The sequence below is a fragment of the Polypterus senegalus genome, chromosome 14 (genome assembly GCF_016835505.1).
Source record: "Polypterus senegalus isolate Bchr_013 chromosome 14, ASM1683550v1, whole genome shotgun sequence".
In the NCBI taxonomy this organism is placed as follows: Eukaryota; Metazoa; Chordata; class Cladistia; order Polypteriformes; family Polypteridae; genus Polypterus; species Polypterus senegalus.
This window is the reverse complement of record NC_053167.1, coordinates 128,734,092-128,746,177: the sequence shown is the minus strand read 5'-3', so window position 1 is coordinate 128,746,177 and position 12,086 is coordinate 128,734,092. Positions and strand designations below refer to the sequence as shown.

General features: G+C 39.0%; 1 protein-coding gene across 5 annotated transcripts in view; it reads left to right on the top strand.

Annotated features, from left to right (window-relative positions):
- The window catches only part of lepr (leptin receptor), a 275,136-nt gene that overhangs the window by 129,142 nt on the left and 133,908 nt on the right, over positions 1-12,086 (top strand). The window lies entirely within an intron of this gene.

Sequence of the window (12,086 nt, the reverse complement as noted above, 5' to 3'; positions counted from 1 at the left end):
AATGAGGCATTTGCTTCCTGCTGTTTATACTGCAATCAGTCCCTACTTCACTGCACAGTGTGTGTGAATATGTGTTTTTTGAGAGGTGTAATACAAATGAAACAGTCTGAAGCAATGCTGCAGAATGGCCTTTTCATTTTTATAGATGTCCATGAATGAACTATGTGGTGTTAAGTTTTTGTTGATTTTTCTTAAAACACAAAGTTGCTTTAGTGCGGCTCACTGAATTCATTTGTTTTCCATAAACAATTGTAACAGACGACCTCCCCCGGGAACACTGGATGGCAGCCCTCCTGGGTTGCAGCGGTGCCTCAGACTTCTCCTTGAGTGCAGACCTTCGCCACACCCAGAAGTGCTGCCAGAAATGCATCAACAAGGACCTGAAACACTTCCGGGTGCCTTATAAAAGGAGCCAGCAGCCACCACTCCGGGAGCCAGAATTGGGTGGGAGTACACAATGCTTGCCAGGAGGAGTGGAGGAAGGAGAGAAGAAAAAGAAGATTGTTACATTGTGTTGTGATTGTAGAAAATGGGGGAAGACATTTCCCACTAGAGAAAAATAAAAAACTTATGCCTTGAACTTGTGTCCCACATCTGTCTGTTTCGGGTTTGGATGGCGGTGCACTCCCCTGGTGGTCCACACACTGTAATGAAAAGATAAATATAATTAAATATTTCACAACCAGTACTCACACTGCAGCCTTTTTATGTTCTATGCCTGCTCATATTTTTCCTGTGATGAAACTTAATTCATGTATCAGATTGTTTTATCAAATGGCCCCCTAAGTAAAAGTGCAATTGTTTTTAACATCGTAATAAGAATAATACAGTATTTTGTGTAACAAGTACTGTTGGGTGTTTTTATCTGTTTGAACTTAGTTGTTTGCATAAAAAGTGATCTGTAATCTCTAAATATGATTAAATTGTCAAGATGGGAATGCATCATTTTGTCACAAATTTCAGAAAATAATTTGTGAGAAAAATTTGCCATGGGATTGTTTTAATATGTGTAACATAAAGCAGCACATGGAAGTATTTTTTCCCATAAAGCGTAACTTGAGCTATTTCTTGATTTCAACCTAAGAATGCAGTACAATTTTCAAAATGTCAGCCGCTGATCATAGGTAAAGCTACAAGACTTTATGGTGACTTTACAAAAGGAGATTTATGAAGAGTTAAACTATACATTAAGTTGCCCTGGATTTAGAAGAAAAATCATAATTTAAATGATTTATGATTTCTACTAGATCTTCAACTATTTTTTGAGTATTTGGTTAATTTCCAATGAGCCTATCCAAAAATTGTTAAACATTGTAATCACAAGGGGGCACCACTGAGCCCCAAACCACAGACACTGCAATACCCAACACAATTCTAGGTTCAAACTGATGATGTTTATGTGATAAGACACCTTCTTCCTTTAACCACCAGTGAAATAAACCAATCACAATTCCTCATTTCTCCTCCAAAAGAGCTTTGCCCACTGCCTCCTATCTCCGACTCTCCTTAAGTGAGGCAGAGGACTTCTCTTTAAGTTAGACCCGGGAACTACTTCATTACCCCTGTACTAGTCGTCTGAAGCACTTCTGGGTTGAAAGAAAACCAGGGCAGTGTCCCCCATACATCCAGCAGCACCCTCTGCTGGTCCCCAAAGACCTCAACAGGGCTGTAACTCCGGACTCGAACTCCCATGTCACTCTGCGGATGTCCTGATCAAATTTAGTTCTGGGGAGTCCTGTCACCTGCTCCTAGTGAGCCCATTCGCCCGATCCTTTTTATGACCTCCTGGCCGGGTTAGGAATCCTTCCTTTATTCTAGCCAGGTTACCTGTCCTTCCTTCCTGGCACGTACAACTTATATATCAAGTGAAAAAAACTGAGGGCTTATATGAAGAACTTTATAGATAAATTACTAATCACTTGAAGTTGAATTGTTTTCTGATACAAGCAAAGGAAAACATACATTATACAGTATAAATTATTTTAAATGAAAATCTAGTGAGCAAATTAGTATTGTATTTCCTTTTCTGGGGTGAGTTTCAGGCTACAGATTCTCTAATATAACCTAGCACTTAAGTGTTAAAATTTTAAGCCTTAATTGATAAAGATACCTTTTTAATAGTGCCTTAGCTAATACATTATACTCTACGTTAAATACATGAAGGTTAGTGGATGAAATTTGCAAACAGTAATAGATTATTAATCATAAGTCAGTAATTAATTGGAGGTTGTGGGATTTGCATTAATATCACACAAGCAATTGAGCAAGACTAAAAATTGAAAAAATGCAGACAGAGAGCTCTAGATAAAACATCAGATAAGAAGCTGTCTGAAAAGTCAGTGAGCTGACTAAGTCAGGAGCCCTCTTAAAGTGAACATGCAATCGAGACAGAGAGTGTGTAAGTTAGTACTTTAAATGCTTGTCACAAAGTAATAATTTCATTGCTTTCCAGTATAGCTTTCCAAGGCAAATATTTACAGCTGCTGTGCGACAACGTCACAGCTTTCTTCCAGCCTGATTGTCTCATTGATAGACCATCCAACCAACATCCTTGTGCCTTTTAATCTATGATTAAAGTAAAGACCAAGTGACCTGAAATGGAAAAGCATTTAGGGAGCATTAGTCAGCATATAGTTGTTTTAATATTGATACATTTGAGTGTTCTGTGTGTGTACAACCCAAATTACAAAAAGTTGTGACGCTGTGTAAAATGTAAATAAAAACAGAATGCAAAATGTGCAATGATTTGCAAATCTCATAAACTCATATTTTATTCACAGGCATTTTGCATTCTTTTTCTATTTACATTTTACACAATGCCCCAACTTTTTTGGAATTGTGGCTGTAATATGTAAACACTTAAATCTAATAGTCGATAGACAAACTGAGAAATTAAGTGACATAGTTTTTGTAGATAAATAGAGTTTAAATGAATACTGGCACTAGCCTCCCAGGTGCATGTCTGTAAAGTAGTGTTCATCATTGGTGATTCCATAGTTTGGCTATAAGAGGCTTTTTGTTAGTACTGTTAAGATTACTATATGTATCTTTGAATTTTAAACTTTAAAGCTAAGTTGCAATCTTTTAGAAGTGATGGAGTGTCCACTTTGCTACTGTGCTTAGATATTAATGATACATGTTTTCATTAATCCAACATTTTAAAGAGGAGTTTCAAATTAATGTTGGCAAAAGCAAAAAAATTTGAGAATGTAATTGTGTAGTCTAAGGTCAGTTACATTCTCTTAACTACTTAGTGTTGGGGTGGGTGATATGGACATAAATTGATACTGCATTATTCTTACCTAAAATTTGATATTCATTATTTTCAATATGTTCTCAAAATAGAATGAAAATCAGCCTCATATAGACATGAACTGTATATACATTCTTTCTATTTAGAGCCCAAAACCTGGTAATTTTCTCACAATGATAATATTAAATTGACATGATTTAGTGTAAATACCATAATGTAAAGGCAGTGTGAGGCTTCCAAAAGGCTTCCCTGGCCAGGCCAGGCCTCCTTTGCCTCAAAATGCACTTAAATGTACCAAAACACTAAATATAAAATGACAATAAACATATAAAAAAAACCTTTCAACTACACAGAAGAATAAAAAGAAACACAAAAAGTGACCAGAGAACACAGCCCTGCAGACACATACAAGAAATATTATATCTCAAATAACATTTTTTTTTTCAAAAAATATTGTTTTATAGCTCCTCTACTTATTTTTGAATGAATTAGTCAGTAAGCATTGTTGTCTCTCACCATTTGACTTTTTTATAAAAGGAAAAACACAATTCTTAATTCATTACGATGCACATCACAATTCATAATAGATGTACGTGTGTATATTATATTTGTTTTATGATTTACATAATTTATAATGGTTCCAGCTTATGCACTTGTATATATTAATATGATGCATGCAGGAATTTATTTTATAACAATTACCAGCACAGTAAATATTATGGCTGTGAAACTCTCTATAAAAGCTTTGAATTCTTCCTTATGTATGGCATAGGTAGGTACAGTTAGGTCCATAAATATTTGGACAGAGACAACTTTTTTCTAATTTTGGTTCTGTACATTACCACAATTAATTTTAAATGAAACAACTCAGATACAGTTGAAGTGCAGACTTTCAGCTTTAATTCAGTGGGTTGAATAAAAAGATTGCATAGAAATGTTAGGCAACTAAAGCATTTTTTAACACAATCCCTTCATTTCAGGGACTCAAAAGTAATTGGACAATTGACTCAAAGGCTATTTTATGGGCAGGTGTGGGCAAGTCTGTCGTTATGTCATTATCAATTAAGCAGATAAAAGGCCTGGAGTTGATTTGAGGTGTGGTGCTTGCATGTGGAAGATTTTTGCCATGAACAGACAACATGCGGTCAAAGGAGCTCTCCATGTAGGTGAAAGAAGCTATCCTTAAGCTGCAAAAACAGAAAAATCCTATCTGAGAAATTGCTACAATATTACGAGTGGCAAAATCTACAGTTTGGTACACCCTGAGAAAGAAAGCAAGCACTGGTGAACTCGGCAACGCAAAAAGACCTGGACGTCCACGGAAGACAACAGTGGTGGATGATTGCAGAATCATTTCCATGGTGAAGAGAAACCCCTTTACAACAGCCAACCAAGTGAACAACACTCTCCAGGGGGTCGGCGTATCGATATCCAAGTCTACCATAAAGAGAAGACTGCATGAAAGTAAATAGAGAGGGTGCACTGCAAGGTGCAAGTCACTCATAAGCTTCAAGAATAGAAAGGCTAGATTGGAGATTGCTAAAGAACATCTAAAAAAGCCAGCACAGTTCTGGAAAAACATTCTTTGGACAGATGAAACCAAGATCAACCTCTACCAGAATGATGGCAAGAAAAAAGTATGGAGAGGGCGTGGAACAGCTCATTATCCAAAGCATACCACATCATCTGTAAATCACGGTGGAGTCAGGCAGTGTGATGGCTTGGGCGGTATAGCGGGTCCACAGCATCCTCAGTAAGGGCCTATTTTAAATAAATAATCACTGCTCTCGCAGCGGCTTAGCAAGGAGTCGTTGAGCCATAGCAAGCCACGGGGCGGTTCTGCGGTGTGGGCGTTTCTCACCGAGTGCACAGGTGAGGAACTGCCCACATCTGTGATTCGTTCCCGTGGCTAATAGGCTGCTAAGGCCCCTCGCTCTTTAAAAAGAAGCGCGAGTCGGTTGGGGGGAATGTTGAGAAAGAAATGAAAGAAGGAGAAAGGACGGAGGTTACCAGGAGCGAGAGAGGAAGCAGGTCGGTGCAAGAGAGAGAGCCACGAAGAACGGACGAGCGAGCAAATGAGCGCTCGAGGGCAGCTGCGAGAACCTGGGTGTTAGGCCAACACCCAGGAGTTAGAGTTGGTTGTTGCTCCCGCTGAGCGACCAGGTAGCGGGAGTAACCAGAGAAGGATGACTGGCCGCGTAAGGCCGAGAAGGCTGCGGGAGTTGGGAGGCTTAGGTGGTAAACTCCCTGGCATGAGCATCCTGGTTATCAGGGAAGCCAAGTCTCCGAGGCTGGAAGGCCTGCCAAACCAAAGCCAGGGATCGGGAGGTCTAGAAGTCTCATAGGTGTGTGCAAAGAAGAGGGCAGCTGCAGAGAGCGTCTTGCCTGCTGCTAAGCCCAAACGGGATAAACACATGAGACGCTAACAGAAAAGAAGCACCGGATTTGTTGTTGTTGTTATCGTTGTTTTTAAAGACTGCTTCCTGTAAGAAACATTTTACCTCTGGTTTTAAAGGATTGTTTCTATTTATTGATTTTAACCCCCATGTTTTATGGATTATTTATTTAATGAAGATTTTGGGACTCATTGCACTATTTATATATTGAACACTGTTTTGAATTCATTTTAATAAAAGCACTTTTGCACGTTGTACCATCCCCTTGCTCAGTTATTGCCTACACTGACTAGCTCATCGGTGACGTTACCGATGGTGTTGGGTTCAAGTGCTCCTGTATAGCAATGGGAGCGTGGAGCCAGAACACGCATCGTCACAGGCTGCCAGTGGCACTGGGACACTAGTGCTTATTGATGATGTGACACAGGACAGAAGCAGCCGAATGAATTCAGAGGTGTTCATAGACATACTATCTGCTCAAATCCAGCTAAATGCAGTCAAATTGATTGGGCGGCGTTTCATGATACAGATGGACAATGACCCAAAACATACAGCCAAAGCAACCCAGGAGTTTATTAAAGCAAAGAAGTGGAAAGTCTTGAATGGCCAAGTCAAAGGGTTTTCAACCAAGTACAGTGGAACCTTGGTTCACATACGTCTCGGTACATCTACAAATCGGTTTTCGACCAAAAAGTTCGCCAAACTTTTGCCTCGGTTCACGACCACACACTTGGTATACGAACAAGCCGGTTTCCCTTTCCGTTTGTGGGCGCCGATGATTTCCACATGTGTTGCATTGTTCTCGGTCAGACGTGCGTGCTTGCACGTGCGTGCGTGCTTTCGCTGTGAACTCTTTGTATTCTATTCCATTACCTTTCCGGTTCGTACGCACAGATTACTGTCTTTAAGCACGTGTTCAGCCTCTCCCTGTTCATTGTTCTCAGTCAGACGTGCGTGCTTTACCTGTGAACTCTTTGTGCTCTACAGTATTACGTATGCTTTTGCAGTTAACCATGGCTTCTAAGCAAGTGAAGAGTGGTGAGAAGAAAGTTTTGAAGAAAATTGAAATCGAAGTAAAGAAAGAAATTATTGAAAAGTATGAGCGTGGCGTTCGTGTTACTGATCTTTTCCGCCGAGTACAAGAAGTCAAAATCTACGATTTCGACTATATTAAAGCAGAAAGAATCTATTAAAGCAGCTGATGTTGCAAAAGGAGTTACAGCGTTAACCAGGCAGAGGCCTCAAGTGCTGGAAGAGGTGGAAAAACTGTTGCTAGTGTGGCTGAACGAGAAGTAACTTGCAGGGGATAGCGTAAACGAGGCGATGTTATGTGAGAAAGCCAGGAAGATTCATGGCGATTTGCTGCAAAACTATCCTTCTACGAGTGGCGAAAGTGAGGAATTTAAAACCAGTAGAGAATGGTTTGAGTGGTAAGGCATGGAGAGGCTGCTAGTTCCAACACTGAATCTGTGAAAGAATTTATGAAAGGTTTCACAAAATTAGTGGAGGAAGAAGGCTACATCCCGCAACAAGTCTTCAACTGCGACGAGACCTGGATTGTTCTGGAAGAGGATGCCGAAGAGGACCTACATTAAGCAGGAAGAGAAGGCTATGCCCGGCCATAAACCAATGAAGGACAGGTTAACCATTTTGCTGTGTGCGTACGAACTGTATGTATATTTTTTTTAAAGATTTTTAAGCACAAATGTAGTTAATTATACCATAGAATGCACATCGTAATAGTAAACTAAATGTAAAAACATTGAATAACACTGAGAAAACCTTGAACAACAGAGAAAACTAACATTGCAAGAGTTCACGCAAATAGCCTTACGACCTGATCGCTGTAAACACTTTTTTTTAATGAGTTTTAAGCACAGGGGAAAAAAAGGAACATTTGAACAAATCCAAATTTTATTTAAAAACCAAGCATAAGCAACCAAGAAAGTAACATTGCAGGAGTTCTTTGTCTGGTGGTGAAGACCAGTGTGCTTTGTGCTTGCTTTTGGTGACTTGTTTATGCTTATGGAATTGTGCTGTGGCTGAGGGGCACTGGGAAGACGTGTTCACCAGCTGAAGAACAATAAATATTTGTTTTATTTTTACGTGTTCCTCTGTGTCTATCAGTGTCGGGTCGGGCGCCAATATAGCGCCTTGTTACAGTAGTTATTTGAGCACTGACAAAGTATGAGTAATATCTGGGCACAGTTAAGTGAAACTGTGTTTTGTAATATGGTATGTCATTGTGTTTGTTATCTTCTTCCATCTGCTGCTTGTCTGCTCCTACAGTAAGCAAACACTTTATTGAACTTTGGTTAGTAGGGAAACAGGAGGGCCGCATATGCCTGGATGGCCTTTTCATATTCAGCAACAAGTTTTATCTTTACATGTTGTACTGCTTGAACTGTCATCCTGGGGTATACCAAAATATCTGTAAACAACAGAAAGAACCATACATATTCTAAACACTTCTTGTTCTGGGGCCTCATGTATAAACAGTGCATACACACAAAAATGTTGCGTACACCCGTTTCCACGCACACTTCCAGGTGTGTGAAAAATAAACTTGCCGTAGAGCCACACACATTTTTACAGCAGCCTCACCCAATGTATACGCAAGTTTTTGCATGGTTTTGACTGTTGATGGCTGGCTTCTAAGTAAATTTCAATTTCCAAGAGCTGTGCTGAACTGGCGCTGGTTTTACAAAGGCAGACTCTGAGGAATTGTGCTCTACCTGCTCCTTTGCAAGCTCTATCCACTGTCAAGTTTTTAGCCACAGGATCTTTTCAACGTGTACTTGATGACCGATTGGGTATTTCACAAAAATCACCGAGTCGCACCATGCCAGCTTATATGGGATGGTATTATCTGCTTGTCATCCAGATATATAAGATTTTCTTATACTGTCGTTGAACTGGCAAACATGCAAGTGCAATTTGCAGCAATGTCCGGTTTTCCATATGTAATTATAGTAGTCCACTGCACGCACATTGGTATTGAAACGGTGCTGGACAAGTTACATTAGCCAGGGATGAATCACCAAAAGAAAGAGCTGACATTGCATCATCTGTAGTAGGAGAGCTTAAAAAAAACGGCACCTCTGCATAGTCAATTGCGTTTTCCAACTCATGCGGCAAAAGGCACGTAAAGAGTAGAGAATCGATATGTTGTGGTGCTGTGTGCCGATACTATACTATAAAGGCACCTTCAGAGAATGAATTTGCTTAGTGGTATTGTGTAGTCTACAGAAACTGAATCGCATTGTGCAAGCCTATAGTATGCTGAATAATGTGCCACAAAATCGTGACTTGCACGAATGTGAAGGGATGTAGTATGATGAGCCTGTCCCACCAAATGACACCAAATCGGACAGTGTTACAACTTCATTTGAATATAATTAACAGAATGTGAAAAAAGGTAATCAGATGCAGTATTTATTTCTTAACCAATTCATTTAATTTTTGGTCAATATCACATAGTACAGTCCATATATTCCTTGGTTCATTGGCCACATCCTTTACAGCATCCATTATTGCACTTTGTGACTCCAGAACAGTGTCTGTCAGCACACAGCCAAATGGCCATCCAGCCTGAGCAGCCTGCTCCTGAAGATGTGCTGAGCAGAGCAGCACCATTACCACGTAGATTTGCATCCTTGGCACAGGGGTCAGGTTTTGTAATATTTTCTGAAACAGTATAAACAGACAGTGGGTTGTGACTTGCCTTTTCATGTTAAATTTGATATCTGACCACTTTATTTTTATATCAGGCACTGTGCAACTTTCTCAACTTATCGAGTGTCTCTGCCACACTGTATCACTCCATAACTTCCTTTTGTTGCTTACACCAACAAATAGTACGTTTTTCATTGCCTCCACTTTGCATTCGCTGAAATTCTTTATTCCATGTACTTTTGTCATTTTCTTTTGCATGTACACTGAATTGAAGGGGCTACTTATATTGATTTGCATCTTCAAATATGTGAAATTCTGGGAAGAGTCACAGTGGGGCTGTAGACACGTGCATGTGCATTAAATTTCAAAGTCAAAGTGAACTTTATTGTCATCTCAACCATATACAAGTATACAGATAGACGAAATTGCAAAGCTCAGGGTCCACAGTGTAACAACATGATGTGCAAATAATAAATTAAAAATAGAATTAAATTTAAAAATGTAAAATTAAAAATTAAAACACAAAGAAGACAAGACATTGCGCAAAGATAGGACAAAGAAGTAGCAGCAATATTGAAGTGTAAGATATGTAATATAATAAATCATTGAGATTTATAAAGGGGACGTGTGTTAAACTTGGCATACATACAGTTTTATGCATCTGGACATTTCCAGTTTTGTCCATATGCCATGTTTTAGTGTGAATTCTACATATGGTGTTATACATGAGGTCCCTGATCCTTGCTCATGATTTTTTTCATGTTCATCACAATCATTATAGGCGGAGTTGATTTAAACTTACTTAGAATGACTGGTGAACAAATTTTATTTAACCTTCAGAAAAACTTTTTGAAAATCAGATAAAAGTGCAGAATATCATAGTGTTAGCTTTTCCATATTGGGTTTTATTAATTCTAGAAACTGCCCAGCCCTAGTTAATATTAAAGACTAAAATCATAGTTTAGTTGGAACAATACTTGAGCACCTGATACCTGATTTTGCCAAAAAGATAGTGAGTTCTCTGATTTGGAGAGGGTATTAAATTTATGTTTAATTTCAAAATATGGCAACAATATTTCCTGGTTAACTAATTAGAGAACAATCAGGGCTGTGGTCCTGTGTTAATAAATAGCTGGCTATTTTCTCCTTCTACTGTAAAGATCATTATTGACTGCTAAATACATTCTATGCACAGAAATATCTCAGAAATTACCTGAATGCAATTGAGTACAAAATAAAATTTGTAGCCAACCTGTATATCAAGAATTCACGTAAGGTCCTCCAACACTATAAATGTCAAACTATACTTTTCATATCTTTGCTTTTTAAAACATTAACTGAATTTGACACATGGCAGCACAGAAGAAAATGCAAGGAGATGAGAAGGTAGCAAAGTCAGATATGGGGAGGGAACTTAAGTCAAACAGAGCAGAAAAACCAACAAGTACCAAAGCCCATTATGCAAACCAAATTTCACATCCTAACTCCCTTAGAAATTCCCTTAGCAGATTTTTAAATAAATAAATAAATAATAATAAATAAATATCATGTCAGCTGGAATTGCCAGTGACGAATCCACCTCTGACCATCAGTATGGGCTGTCTATAACTGAAGACAAAGAAAAGAGACAACTGGTAAAGCAGTGAGACCAGATAAAGTTAGTCTTCAAGTTCTTAAGGCCTGTGATGACCAGCTTTGTGGTATTCTCTGTCACTTGTTCATTTTCTCCCAAAGGCTCCAGAAATTGCCACTGTTGTGGAAAACATCCTGCATTGTTCTTGTTACAAAGAAGGCAGGCACCTCTTGATCTGATGACTACAAAACAGTGGCACTTACATTTCACATCATGAATATCTTTCAGAGGCTGGGCCTGGACTGTATGAGTCCTCTTATGGTAGACCACCTGGACCGACTGCAGTTTGCCTTTCAGACAAGGACTGAAATGGAGAATGCAATTATCTATCTACTCCAGAAGGCTTATTCTCACCTGGAAAAGCTGGCAGCACTGTGAGGATTATCCTTGTGTATTCAGTACCATCCAGCCATCCCTGGTAAGGGATAAACTCAGAGATATGCTGATAGATGAGCCTATGGTGGATAATGAACTATCTGTCAGGCAGACTGCAGATTGTGAGACTCAAGGACTATGTTCAGTCCTGTCTCCTTTTCTCTTTACTAAGTACACCTCTAACTATAAATATAACAGCATGTCATGCCACTTGCAGAAATTCTCAAGCTGATTCTTCACTTATGGTGTATATTGATAAGGGGCTCAGACAGAGGAGAGGAGTGGGGAACTTTGTTTTTTGGTGCAGAAAGAACCATTTAAATACCATGTGGCAGCAGCTGAGGGATGTTGTCAAAAACAATATGGCTACAGCAATTAATAAAAAAACAATAAACACAATTATCTATGTTATAAAAATGGTGGTTGAGTGTGACTATGTTTTTGTATTTGTGTGTGCAATGAAAAGTCGGGCAAAATGACACCTTTTATTGGTTAACTAAAAGATTACAATATGCAAACCATTGAGGCAACTCAGGCCCCTTCCTCAGGCAAGATGTAAATGAAGAAGAAGCCTAGGCTGACTTGAAAGCTTGCATATTGTAATCTTTTTAGTTAGCCAATAAAAAGGTGTCATTTTGCTTGGCTTCTCACTACATTCATAATGGCTAACACGGTACAACACCCTAGTACTATATATACTGTATACCTAGTGTTTTTTCTGGCATCCACTTTAGGCAGAACTACTATTTTACTT